Source organism: Corvus cornix, chromosome 3, assembly GCF_000738735.6.
Source record: "Corvus cornix cornix isolate S_Up_H32 chromosome 3, ASM73873v5, whole genome shotgun sequence".
NCBI classification, from domain to species: Eukaryota; Metazoa; Chordata; class Aves; order Passeriformes; family Corvidae; genus Corvus; species Corvus cornix.
Genome location: NC_047056.1, coordinates 10030393 through 10044373, shown reverse-complemented (window position 1 = coordinate 10044373; position 13981 = coordinate 10030393). Strand labels below are relative to the sequence as shown.

The 13981-nt window shown below is 41.6% G+C and overlaps 1 long non-coding RNA gene across 3 annotated transcripts in view; it reads left to right on the top strand.

The window, feature by feature from the left end:
• Positions 1–12363, top strand: part of LOC104696582 — a 56950-nt gene extending 44587 nt beyond the window's left edge. For all 3 annotated transcript variants that reach the window (XR_005604353.1, XR_005604355.1, XR_005604354.1), the window contains exons 7-9: positions 3477–3642; positions 9224–9316; positions 11287–12363. This is a non-coding gene — a long non-coding RNA (uncharacterized LOC104696582). The remainder of the gene's footprint in view (positions 1–3476; positions 3643–9223; positions 9317–11286) is intronic.
• The last annotated feature ends 1618 nt before the right edge of the window (positions 12364–13981 follow it).

Here is a 13981-nt window from a genome sequence, read left to right as displayed (position 1 = left end):
GAGAAAATGAAACTGTTAAAATATTCCCCTGATGTGCCCTGCAGTTTGTAAAGACAATCACCTGTTCAAAGGTGGAGGTTTCTTAGGTGGAGGGAAGATGTGTAGATGAGTGATAGACAAAATAGCTGCAGGTTTGATTTAGTCCCCAGATTTTTCATTATGGTCAATTCCACATAATTTAACTTCACTCTTTCCCTGCTCTATGTGCCTTTTCTGTCACGCTTGGCACCACACCTACCTCTCAAAATGCCAGTTTAAGAGAATAAAAGTAGTCTAGCACAGAAATGTTTGCTAGCTGTACACACAGTAGCCACCCCTCACAGCCTATTGAAGCATGTACAGAAGCAGAGCTGAAGTTTGTCATTGATTGGGTCTAGAAATTGAAACAACCTCTTGAACCTGACACATAAATATAGTCACTTCAGCTTTTAACCCTGCTCCCCATTACCTCATCATATTTTACCATGAAAGAAACATATACTATAATGTATTCTTTGTCAGATACAGTCTGTACCCTTATGTGAACTGCGTTTTCAGTCCTCTTCCCATGCAGACACATTCCCCAACAGGCATTCCTCAGACATGCCAGTTAACGCTTTGCTGCTTAGCAAATCTATCGGATTAACACAATTACAGTAAAAGCGCGGGACAAAATAAATATTCCCCAAAGAACCTTTAGGAGGATTTTGCCATTTCTTGGTTAGTAAGAGATGATCCCTCAACAGACACCAGGCTGACCCTGCTTTCGTTTCTCTTATTTCATTTGTCCCAATGGAGCAAGAAAAATATATCACTGTATGGGCAGCAGGAGAATGAGCAGCCTGGTATTATCTGTACTTTTTGATGCAGTCTGCAGGGAAAGCTGAGAGTCAGGGGAAGAATCAGGGAACTTTGTGTTCAGCCAGATTCCAAACCCTTTGGTGTCTGGCCAAATTTACAAAACTTAATTGTACATTTGTATTGTGTGTCGCAATATCTTGGAGATTTGCAAAGTTGTTCTCGTGGATCCCTTTCAGGTGCTCAGCTACTCCAGACATTCCCACTAAACACGTGCACAGCTTCCATGCTTACAGTACAATGTCCAGTGTCCCCACACTCACTGGTACGGTGGTCCCTTACCTGTCTAGTCATCCCAAGGGAAACACAGAGAGAGGCTGAGTTGCTCAGTTGGTCAGCCTGGAGCTGTTCTGAGGCATGTTTTTCCCCAGGGTGTTGGCATCAACTCCTGCTTCCCCATCAGGAACGTAGCAGAAGTGGGTGAGAGCTCATCGTACCTGCCACAGTGTTCTCTTCCAAAGTGCCCTGAGGCAATGTTAACCATTTTAGTTGTTCATTGTTAGTATTTTCCTTTGAATCTTGTTGCAGCGGATGGCAATGCTGCTTTTTCCTTACAGAGGCACCAGTGATGTTTTTTTTCCCACCACTCTTAACTTCTTGGTCCAGTTGAGTCATTCAAGCTTGGAAATCTCCAGTGAGTTTGGATCTGAATGTGACTGGATTAATCTGTGCTACCGCCAATACTTCTTTAGGGGATAGGGGGAGAGAGAAAGGGAAAAAATGAAGACAAACATTGAATTTATAGCACTCCAGATGTCAGAGAAATGAACATAAAAGTGCAGATGCCTTATAGTCAGGCAGACTGCTCAAATGTATGCAAATGGGCGACAAGTTTATGTGAATATGGTTGAAAAAAAGAAAAAGTGAGGGAAAAATGCTTAAATAATCCTGTTCTCGTTGCGGTAAGTCTTGGAAATTGGGTTTGGTGGAAGTCAGAATTGTGATGGCCTAAAGAAAGCCAAAGCTCTGGTAAATGTGGCCAGCTGGATAGACTTTGATTGGTCTTAATGTTCTTGGACATACCATTAAAGTAACATAAATTCATACGTTCTAAGTTATGGGGCCTATTGATCAAGCTTTTCCTTGCACAGCAGTATTTAGATTATTCTGCAAATCATCTTCATGGCTAAGTGTGAGAGATGGCTACAGTGTCTTCAGTTAGGGTGGTGTAAATGTATGGATTTAAGTGACAGCAGATGTACTTGCACGCACATTTCACATAGGAGCTTCTCGATTGTTTGGGGGTAACAAAAACAATTCTTTCTGTCAAATGTGCTTCCAACTTGTGAATTAATTATATCTGCCTTCCTGCAAACTGTTTAAGAGCAGCTGGTCTTCCTGGCATTTTTATTAGCACGCGAAGAAGCTTCTCCAAAGCATGAAATGCCAAAAGGAAAAGCCTCTGGCTAAGTTCTACCATGGATACACAGAACTGAGTGGTGTTTGTCTGCAGCCAGATGAAGGAAAGAGCCAGTGGTCATCAGTCTAAGGCATCCCTCTGTGCAGGGCCTTGATTAACTTTCTGTGCCTTTTTGCTGTTGGATAAAAGCAACTTAAAATTATAGTCGTAAGCAGCCATAATGTTGAGGAAAACTGATACAGTCTGGATAATCTGCTGCTAAACAGCTTGTGTGGGTCTGTGTCCAAACCCCATTTCTTTAAATAATATTTCAAGCCAACTAGCTTTTCTGGATTCCTTTGCTTAAAATGCAGAAGGGATTTTTGGATGGCAACTGCTATTAATGTTACTTAGCATTGCTCGGGTGTGTTCTTTGTTCATTTGTGCGGGAAAAGACCTACTGTATCCATAGCCCCATGATGCAATACTAGAACCTTTTAAAAAGTTATTAAACAGGTTGTAAAATCCCCTTTAAAAATATCCTTCGATTTGTACAATTTTTAGAAATGGCAAAGGACAAAACCACATCCTTACCCCCATTAAACTCCCGAACACCCCTGCTACCCTCCCCCCTATGCCAAAGCCTTAATTTACAATATCTTGGTTTTACTGTATAGGAAAGGTGAGAAAAACAATACAAGTTATACAGTACACTTACAAATACCAGCTTATATGAGCTAACACTGGCAGTTAACATCTTAGATTTTTCTCAGCAATAAGCTACATCTGCAGAACTTATGAGTTGGGTTTTATAAAGTTCACAATTCAAAAATGTCTCTGTGCTAAAGGGCTTTGGCTTCCTAGCTCAGGGCAAATTTTATATGCTACAGTCTGTAACCATCTTTGTTTCTAGAGACATATATGCATGGATCATGGATTAAAACATTTTACTATGTGCCATGTGGGTTTTATTATCTGAATAGATCATATCCTAAACAGGTCAACTGCCTCTGATTTAAACGCATCGAGAATGGGAAACAGCATTTATTCATGCAGTGGGTTTATCATGTGGTACTGCAGCTATTCTTCACTCCCAGCCGCTACCCAAAAGGGAGAGCAGGATGCTGGGCATCCGAAATCAACATCAAATCTAATCCCACTTCATTTCAATAGATGCAAGTGTTGGTATAAAGAAATAAGTCTCAGCAGTCATTGTGATAAGGCATTATATATGAGGCATTGTATATGAGGCATTATGTATGGCATTATAGTGTTCTTTCTTGTTCTTCCTGTTTACAAGATCACCTCTTTGACAAAAGTTTGGCTCTGCACCAAGAACCATACTAGACACCAACGAGAATGTGGTATAACTGCACCCAAGAAATAGATGATCAGGCGTTCCTGGATGCTCCAGGAATCTCTACAGATGCTAAAGTGCATTGTGTACAGTGGAAAACACAAAAAGTGTGAGTATTCAGAAATCAGAGGGGGAACAGAAGAGTAAGTAGGTATAATATCTGTGCATGGAAACGGTTGTCTCTTTGGGACAAGGCCAGGAGGGGTAATATTGCTACTACATATTTATTGTTACAATTAACTACTATTAAATATGTTTCAGTATTGTATTACTGTTTTCAGTGAGACCAAACTGACTATTATATAGCTGTGCAACAATTTCCCAAGGGAAGTACGGGGAAGCTATTTACTGATTTGCTTAAATCTCTGTTGAACAAAGCAGTGGAAAATATTTTGTAGGAAATAATGATCCATTGGCAGGAGGCTGGAATAGGTTACATAATAGAGATCGTATTTCTGTGACAATGAATGATTCTGTTTATGCAATATTCATTGCTGATCATGTACCCTAGACTTCCTTTATTTTTGTCTCATCCCAAAATGATAAGAAGATAATTCAACTTACATTTTTGCCCAGGCATTCTAGAAAATAGTTCAGTGTTTCTTGTCTAAATTTGTGCATGGCACTATCACCATGCACAAAAAGTCTTGCTTCTCCTGGAGACATACATGTTTTTCTGCACTGAATTCTTAACAGACTGTAGTATCTATCTATAAAAAAGGGAGAAGGGAGATGGTCTTGGGAGTTATGCACTGATCAGTGTAACCTTGATATCTTAAGAGGTATTAGATACTAGAACAAATTGTTAAGCAGTCCATGTGTAAGCATCATCCAGATAAAAAGGTGACAAAAAGAGAGTCAACACATATTTGTCAAGAACAAATCATGTTAAACCAATCTAATTTCCTTCTTTCCCTGGCTTAGTGGATAAGGCGAAAGTGGTAAATGTAATACATCTTGATTCAAGCCGGGATTTTTGACAGTATGGGAGATTATATGCTCTCATGTAAACTGGAGAAATTTTGGCTGGATAACAGGGGAGGGCCTGATTCTTTAAAAACCCCACTCTGAGAACGCAGTTAGCAGTGATGACCTGCTGAAAGAAGAATTCACTTTTGCTCTTGAAGAGGCTTAATTTTGGGCCTTGTTCCCATCAATATCTTCATTAGTGGCTTGTATGATGGGATAGAAAGTGTAAAATTTAGACTGAGTATACAGAAGTGCTTTAGAACACAGGACTAGAAGAACAAATGAACATGATACATTGAGAAAAATACATCAGTATGATGGCACTCAGATTATAGAACGGCAAAGTAATATGTGTCAGAGAATCTGTAGCTGCAAGGGGGCTTGGCAGCAGGAGAAAAGATGGAGCCTTAGTGCCTGGAAAGTGGAACAGGAATAAAAGATGAGATATTAAGGGAGCAACTCTTAGTGTGCAAGACATCTCTGTCCAGTGGCAAGAAGTCAGCAGCTGGATTTTTGGACCTGTGTTTTTTCAATTCTTTTTAAAGTGATGCAGACAAGTGGGATGTAATCTAGAAGAATGACCCAAATGATTTGAGACTTAGAAAATATGGTCTGTGCTGAAAGATTGAAAGATTTGTGTGTGTTTGTCTAGAAAAGGTATGTCTGAGGAAGGGTATAATTCTTGTAGGAAACTGCTGTTAGAAAGGGGATGCAGATCTATCAGTCACCGTGGCTGTGGAGCGTAGGATCGCAAGCACTGTATTTTCACACGTGTTTAATAGAAGGCTCTCTGTAGAAATGAAACTGAACTCAGATTTAGCAGATCAGTGCTTTTCTTGCTCAGGCATGTGAAAGGTGTATCACACACTTAGCTCTCAGCACTGCCACAAACCCTGATCTGTGCCTGTTGCTCTCTCTGCCCAGATTGCCATCATGTCTCTGTATTTAATTTGATATCTATAGGTGCAGTGTGTCTATAGCCTTGCATTCACCTGTCAGTGTTTTCAAGAGGGTGGAGTTCCTTAGGTGTAGATTAACCTGAAGTGTAGATTAAAGATGTGAAAAAAAATCCAGAGACTGGCTTCACCAGTAGCAAAACAAGGCTTTTGGTTGTTTAAAAACTGTCTGTATGGATAGGTTTGTTAATCACTGGAATAGGTTACCCAGGGATGCTGCAGACTCTCTTCTAAAGGTTTTGAGAAGTTTGATGGACATATGTCATGGCTGCAAGTAAACCTGGTACTGCTTCTAGGTAACAAGATAGACTGGATGCCCTCTTAAGATTCCTTTTAGTCTGATGTCTGTATGATTTCTGTGACGTGATTTTTTGCAACAATATAATATATTTTATATCCCTGCAAAAAAAGCATAGAACTGACATAATCCAGGCAGTTTTGCTTTATGTTGAGAGATGAAAGTGTACGTAGTCATTCATAAAAGTCTCAGGAAAATAAATGCCTGATTTGACTTTAAATATAAATGAACATGGCAAGAATGATATGCTGAATAATGACCCTGCAAAAAAAGAACTAGCTCAGTTCCTCAGTACTAACTATCACAGGGCATTGATTATCTATCATGTCTAGTTTGTGTGATAACGTAAGAATTTAAATTGTAGCCTCACCCAGAACAAACACAGATGCGTTTTCTCTAGGTGTTAATCTCCCAAAGGCCCACAGTCTTGTAATGTAAACAGACCTTGGAGCCCCAGCCTGGTTCACTCTGTATCAAATAAGCTGTATTAATATCCTGGGTCAAAACTTCCTTCAGGCAGCCTGAGGGCAGCAGCCATCCAAATCCATGTGCACTGACACCTTCCCAATGACAAGCCTCTCGGTGCTGGACCCTTGATTTATGACTTGTATGTTTTCTATTTGTGAGAAATGTAGTGTTTATTTGACACATGAGGCTTCTGATAACTCTGCTGGTTGTTAAATTTCATCCTGCTTCTGCGTGGAATGCTTACCCTGGCCCCCCCCCCCCCCCCAAAAAAAAAAAAGCTAAGGAGGGAATGAAGGGGAAGGTTGCAAGGAAATCTAATTGCACTCCTTAAAACACTGTTTTGAGAAAGGGCTCTGGAGTCAAGCCTTCTCATTCCAGCCCCCACTCTTTGCATTTTCTTTGTACTAGAGAAGCTCGACCTGGCAGTGGTGAAATTAATAAAATGTTGGTGTGAAACTGTTCCTTTTTTTTTTCCTGATTCACTACCATACAGCCCCTGGCTCTTAAATTGGAGTATGTACTTACTAAATCAGGGATTTGGGGTGATCTGTTGCAACTCTTCCAGGAAGGCTCCTTCCATTTCTTCCATGCTGGCTGTAGGAACTACCTTGGGTGCTGCTGGAGCCTATTTTGGGAGGGTAGCTGTATTCTGGTGCCTTGCCTTGTTTGTGCTGCAAGTGGCCTCTGAAGGCAGAAAGGCAGAGGGCAGTCTTTGTCTTCTCTGCACAAGGCCTGAGAGGCTGTTAATACATGGCACATGTCCACGGAAAACAATAGCTGCATGAGAGATGGCTGTGTCCCATGGGTGGCCTTTCAGGAGCAGGGAGATTTTGAAAGAAAGATGCTGCTGTGCCCAACTTCCCTTGTGTACATGCTGCTACCAGAAGCTCCCCCTATGAATCCCTTTTCTTCAGAGCTGAAGCCAAATCCTGCTGCAGTCCATAACCAGAGGAGCGTCCTGCTGACTTCTACGGGAGACTTGTCTGAGGGTGGCATGAAATGGTTCCCAAACGGCAAATCCTTTCAGCTCCCTTCTTGTGAATACTGTGGCTTAGCTCCACTCCTGGTCTGGAATATGACCCCACCCTCACCGATTGCTGGTTAACCCTTGGGAATCTGCTAGTCTTTGTGGTGGCTCCTCTGTCTGTGGCCATGGTGGGAAGATGGGGATTCCTGCAGGGTTCAATACCAAATGTGAAGTGTTGCAGACTTTATTTATCATATCAATTCTGTGTTGTTTTACTGAGTCTTTGCTCATAATACAGAGTGGTTGCAAGCCCAGAAAGAGCTCCAAGTCCTACCTGAAGATAATTTATATGAATTTTAAGGAAAATCCTTGAAAGATTTGACCCAAAGAAAAGCTTGCACTCATTTTTATGGTTATTTTTGGCACTGCTTGTCTGACTTTGAGATACATGAAATGTCAGGTCTGGTCTCATGGCTTCAGTGAGGGACCCCAAGCATTTGGGAAGCAAATTACTGTCAGTTAGGTTTCAGCTGGAATAATGTATTAAATTTTCAGAGTAGGCTTTCTTTGAGCACAGTGTTGACAGCACGCTCAACTCGTAGCACTTGGAGTTAGATGGATATTTACCAAAGTAACACATCTTACACAATTTAACAAAAATGGAAACATGCAAAAGCCTCAAAACAAAATACTTTTCTGACAGATTGGTAGTTACTGTCCTAGTGTGAGTGAGTTTGCTCCTTCCTCCATTGTCAGTGTTTTTTCCCTGAGATCTTTGCTATTACACCCCCAAAATTTCCAGCCTTCTAATTACACGAAGGCATAAACAAATAGAAATAAGAACAAATAAAAGGCAAGACCCTGATGTGTTTTCAGTTGTACATTGCTCCTAATGAAAGTCATGTGTGCAAAAACCTCAGTGATTTTGTCCTGGCTCACTGAAATTAAACAAAGAATGATACCTATTTATAATCCTGAGAGTTCTGCCAGTAATATATTTTATCGCTATGGTTGCAAAAACACAAATAGCCACTAAGGAAGTATTTTTCATAAAAATGAATGAGCACAGAGGGTTCCATGGAAAGAGTTGCTGCTTGTGGTGGAGTAGTGGGGAAATGCGAAGCAAGTGAGAAGTAGTTAAAAGCAAAAAGGGACTTTACTTTTATTATGGTGCTGATATTTACTGTTCTCTTTCATTTCATCGGCTTGGTTTGCAATAACCTTCTGTCACTTACATAGGCTAGTTTTTATACTTTAGTTTCAGCAGGGAAGAAAAGCGGGATATTTAAAATAATTTTGTTTATTTGTAATTAGAAAGCAAGTAACTTAATTTCTTTTTCTTGAATTGAATTGATTGCATTTAATAAATACAACAGAGTGCTTACCAAAATGTTCTCAAAGTAACGTAAACCACATGTACCATCCCACAAAGAAAGGACATCAAAATTGAATTTCTGAATGGTTTTATGTAGATTAATTTATTGTGGCTAAATGCAACCAGCCTCCTTTTCTGCTGCCCCATTGTGTTCAGAGCTCACTGCATAATATGGTCCTAGAAGGGAGTGGCTGGAACACCATAATCGTGATAGAGTGAGGCTATAGGTGAGAGCAAAGCAGGAATCCATCCTCAAACTTTACCCAATCCAGAAAATGCCTATTGCAGGCAATATGCTATGTGTGACAGGTCTGAAAAATGTAATAGCAAGATTCAGACCGGGTGCCCATCCGTTTCAAGGAGCATTTGCAGAGTTCCTTGGTGGTGGCAGTTATTTTGGGAAGACTTCTGCAAGCTGTTTGAAAAGTGAGACTCCAATCTTTACCGGGGCATTCAGGGTATGAACACTACTCATCACCAGTGGTAATAAGCCTGAAGGTGTGGTGTTCAAATACTGTTTGTCACACCTTCAAGGACTCCTCTAGATGAAATTTTCTTTACACTTGTCATCTTCTAAGAAAAAAAAAAGTGATTTGTTCCTAGGGAGGGAAACTTTCAAAAGACATTTACAGCATTAAACCTTTTTTTTTTTTTTAGGTGCTGCACCCCTTTGTCTCTTGCAGATGTGAAGAGCTGGTTTAGGTCTGGCATCCTCCATAACCCCACATTAGTACTTGCCTGTCTTATCAGGTGTGTAAAACTAGTCTGCCTATTATACAGTGAGCTGTGACTGAATCCTTTATTTATGACTTCTGCCCCACGTTGCATTAATTAGAATGCAAATTAAGTGTTTCCTGGAAAGCTGCTGTTTACTTCTGGTATACTTTACATGTTTCATTAGTCTTAGGACCCTGACAGTTAAGTTATGTCAATTTAACAAGTTATCAGTCAGCAGAGCTGCTGTAATGGTACGTACACATGCGCGTGGGCTTTGTGGGCTGCAACGGGATGCAGACTTGAGTTTGCCTCCAGCAAAAGGCACTTAAGATATGTTGCCTTGTCTTAGCTATTGGGCTCAGCTAATTAGAGGTAAATTTTTTCCAACAGCATAGCTTGATCTTGTACGCGAGCCTTTAGTTTACACCAGGGCTTCTGAATTTGACTTTGTAACATGTTTTTAACGGAGAACCTCTCTTTCACTAGAGAGTAGGTTATTTGGCCACTGCACTTGACAGTGGCTGAACAGTCTGTATCCCTGAGTAGCAGGACATGAGAATCATTGGTAGGCACCTTAAAGGTTATCTAGTTCTAATCCACCTGCCATGGACTGGGATGCCACCTGCTAGATTGGATTGTTCAAAGCTCCATTCAACCTGGCCTTGAACACTTCCAGGGTTGGGGCATCCACAAACCTCGCTGGTCAACCTGTTCCACTGCTTCACCACTCTCTGAGTAATGGATTTCTTCCTAATTTAAACCTGCTATCTTCCAGTTTAAAACCACGGCCCCTTGTCCTGTCACTATTTTCCCATATAAAAAGTCCCTTTCCCTTCCTTTCATAAGCCCACGTTAAGGTACTGGAAGGCTGCAATCAAGTCTCCTTGGAGCCTCCTTTTCTCCAGGCTGAACAACCCCAACTCTCTCAACCTGCCTCCATAAGAGAGGTGTTCTATCCCTCGGATCATCTTCAGTGATCTCCTCTGAATTCAGTCCAGCAGGTCCACCTCTATCTTGTGCTGAGGACCCCATTAAGGACCACATTGAGGTGGATTGCAACTGAACAGACCACAAATTACAGAGGGTTTTTTTTTGTTTTAATAACACAGTTTAGCACAGTCTGCATTTTCATCTACGACCCTGTTTACCAGCCTTTAGGAGCTGGCACTTACTTGAATAAAGTGTCTGTGGCCTCTCTAGGCCTCTCTAGGCCTGAGGGCAGCTGCTGAGGTTTGGCAGTGTGGCTTGTGCGAGGCTCCCTCAACCTTCCTGGCACAGACCCACAGAACTTTGTGAGGACTGATGTCCTGTGTGAAGCTTCTCTTGTCTCTGCTTGCCTGTAAGGTGGTGGGTCTGGAGGGGAAGCCACATGAGGAGTGGCTGAGGTCACTTGTTCTGTTCAGCCTGAAGAAGAGGAGACTGAGGGGAGACCTCATAGCAGTCTGCAACTTCCTTGTGAGGGCAAGAGGAGGGGCAGACACTGATCTCTTCTCTGTGGTGGCAGTGACAGGACCCAGAGGGAATGGCCTGAAGCTGAGCCAGGGGAGGTTCAGGTACAATATTAGGGAAAGATTCTTCACCCAGAGGGTGGTTGGGCACTGGAACAGGCTCCCCAGAGAAGTGATTGCAGCACCAAGCCTGACAGAGTTGAAGAATCATTCGGACAATGCTCTTGTACACATGGTGGTGTGATTCCTGGGGAGACTTGTGCAGGGCCAAGAGTTGGACTGTGAGGATCCCTGATGGGTTCCTTCCAGCTCGGGGTGTTCTATGATTCTGATTCTATAGCTGTGCAAAGTGCAGAGTTGAAAGGTTGCATTTTCTGTTTTGTAAAATATTGGGAATTATGTCACTTTGGAGGAAGATCTATTTTGAGGGCATGGTTTAAGAGTGAAAATGGTGGTGTTGCTGGGTTGATGGTTGGACTTGAGGATCTTAAGGTCTTTTCCAACCTTAACGATTCTATGATTCAAAAATAACTGCTACCTTCTTAACCTTTCAAGGTGCTGCGATGAAAAACATATCTCTGAATGTGTTTGAACCCCAGAGGAAGAATTTTCATGCAAGAAAGAGCTTACACCAAAGTAATGAAGAATTTGGCCCCTGGCACCATTATTTTCCTCGGCTCCCATGGTGACAGAAGGGGGTGGAGGGAAGTAACCTATCCCATTTCTGTTTGAAAATATTTAGCTTGAGTGATGTGAAGATTTCAGTAGATCTGTGACAAGATCAAAGACTATAAATTATTTAACAGTGGTTCTACTTTTGTGGAATTATTTAAAGTATCATAATTGCAGCTCAGCTTCCCAGCCTTCATTTTCAAGTCTGGAATTCTGTTGGGAACTATCATAATCACTGAAGAGTATAATATTACAGGCTGGGTATAAAAATATCTTTTTAATGACTAGCAAATTAGTGAAATGTCTTGACCTAAATCTAGACCAAACAGAAGACAGTGTTTTTATGGAGGGGTAAGAAAGACTAAATTGTCACCACATTGTTATTCTTGTTAAATTCTCCACTACTTAAAATGTCAGTTGATTAGATAAAATTTGTAACACTGTGCATCAATGCAAGTGATGAAGGGCTGTGTGTTACATAGTATCTTGGCATTTCTGCACTTTTGTTTTCCTTTTAATGGTAGCATGTGCATTCTGTGACTGAAACTTGGAAAAATAAAGGCTATTCATTACTTTAGTACCCTGTGAACAATAGAGATCATGAAAGGCATCGCAGGGAACTCCTCTGTATGTTGGCTGTTCAAGAAGCAAGATGAGCCCTTGGAGGGTTTTCTCATAGGCTTCAAGTAATTGTTGTGTGCATGATCTGCCTGGCTAAACTCTTTGTGTCTGACTTAAATAAGATCTAGAAGACACAAGAATGTCTCACTCCATACCATGTGACTCATAGTGTTAACCAAGTCTCTGTTAACACAGAAACAGGAATTTATTCTCCAAATTCTGGTTTGCAAACGACTTAAGGAACCTGAGCCCTTGTGTTCCTGTGCGCAATCAGTTTTCAGTGGCAAAATCCTCAGTTTGATGAATTTTGACAATATACTGAAGATACCATGGAGATCTCTGCAGGTGAGCACTCTATTTCCAATTACATTGCCAATTTTCACCGCGATTTGGGGCAAGTCACTGGCCTTTCTGCTCTTCATTGCCCCCAAATCTAGCCAGAAGTAACACTGACTGGTTTACATGTTAAGCATTATGGTGCTGCAGCTGCATTTGCAGTGCAGAGTCTCTGTAAGGAGGGAGGGAAATAAGAGTGGTGGTGCAGACAGGCTGTCTGCATTTCTGCCTTCGAGCCAGGGTACAATGGATGTTTCTGACACAGAGACCACCTTAGTGTCCTGTGTTCACAGAATTCCTTATGCAATGAGGCTGCAGTCTGTAACTCTGAGCACCAAAGTGAGCAATAGGAGCCCAGGGACAACACAAGGCAGGAACAGAGGTGGTCTCCATTGCTGCCTTTCTCTCCACATGGCCAGGGCCCATGGTGCTCTGCATTGCAAAGACAAATGACAAATTTGTTCAGCACCTGGCTGCAATGAATGTGATTAGTCTTTAATTAATATTAATTAAAGCATGAAGCATGCATGGGCATGAAGGAGATTCATAAATTAAATGGAAAAGACTGTTACCTTGAGAATTTGTATCCTGGTAGGACCTGTGTAGCAGGTTGGAAGCCATCTACAGCGAGGTTACACTCAGTACCTGCATGGGTTGTGGATGCATGTCAGACGTGGAATGTTCTCCCAGAAGACAAACACAATGTGAACAATCATTTTTACTGGCAAATGTCATCTGTTAGATATCAGCCTAGTTTTCTCCAGTGACACAAAGCAGACTTCACCCTTGCTGTGTTGAGCATTTAGTTTGGCTGTATGCAACCTAGGGCTCTGGCTCAGCTACTCTTTCAGGCTGCGTGTTGACATGCACTGGGGATCTGGAGTCTCCAAGGCGTTTAAGCAAGATTGTATCATGGTGCAGCCATTTCTTTCACTTCTCCCCACTGAATTACGTCCTCCTACTCCTTGAAAATATGGTAGAAATTGCTTGAAGAGTTTACTCATTTTGTTACCATTCCTTGCTGTCTAGTTTTGCAGAAGTTGTGCTGACAGACCGGGAAGGGCTTAGAAAAGGACATTAGGAGAATGATCAGAGACCTGGAAACCCTACACACATAAGCTCAGTCTAGTTAGTTTATCTAGCACCATGACCTAATGATTCCTAGATGTACTTTGAATGAAGAGCTTTTTGATTAGTGGATAGATTTTTCCTGTCCCAGGAAAAGGCTGGACAAAATAGGAAATGAGGATTTTGTTTGGGTATTTTTATTTTGTTTCTATTTTGTTTTGTTTGCTTTTTTCCCCCCTTCAGTTGTAAGAGTGATTAACCCCTGTTTTCCTGGGTGTGTGGTGAGGTCTTCATCACCTTCAGTCTTTTACACTTAAGCTTTTCATTTCTGGAGTCAGGAGAGGGTTTTATGGCCCGTGGTTGTAGGAGCTCATGGTCAAGCAGACTTGATTCTTCCAATTGTATGTGACTGGCTGCAGTGACTTTTCTGGTCCTTTCCAGAACAGTATTCCTAGGCCTGTGTCTTCCAAAAAAGCCCCATCCTTTGATTTTCAAGAAGGTTGAAAGTTTCAGTGAAGCAACCACTGACCTTAGATTTTCCTGTGTAAGAGCT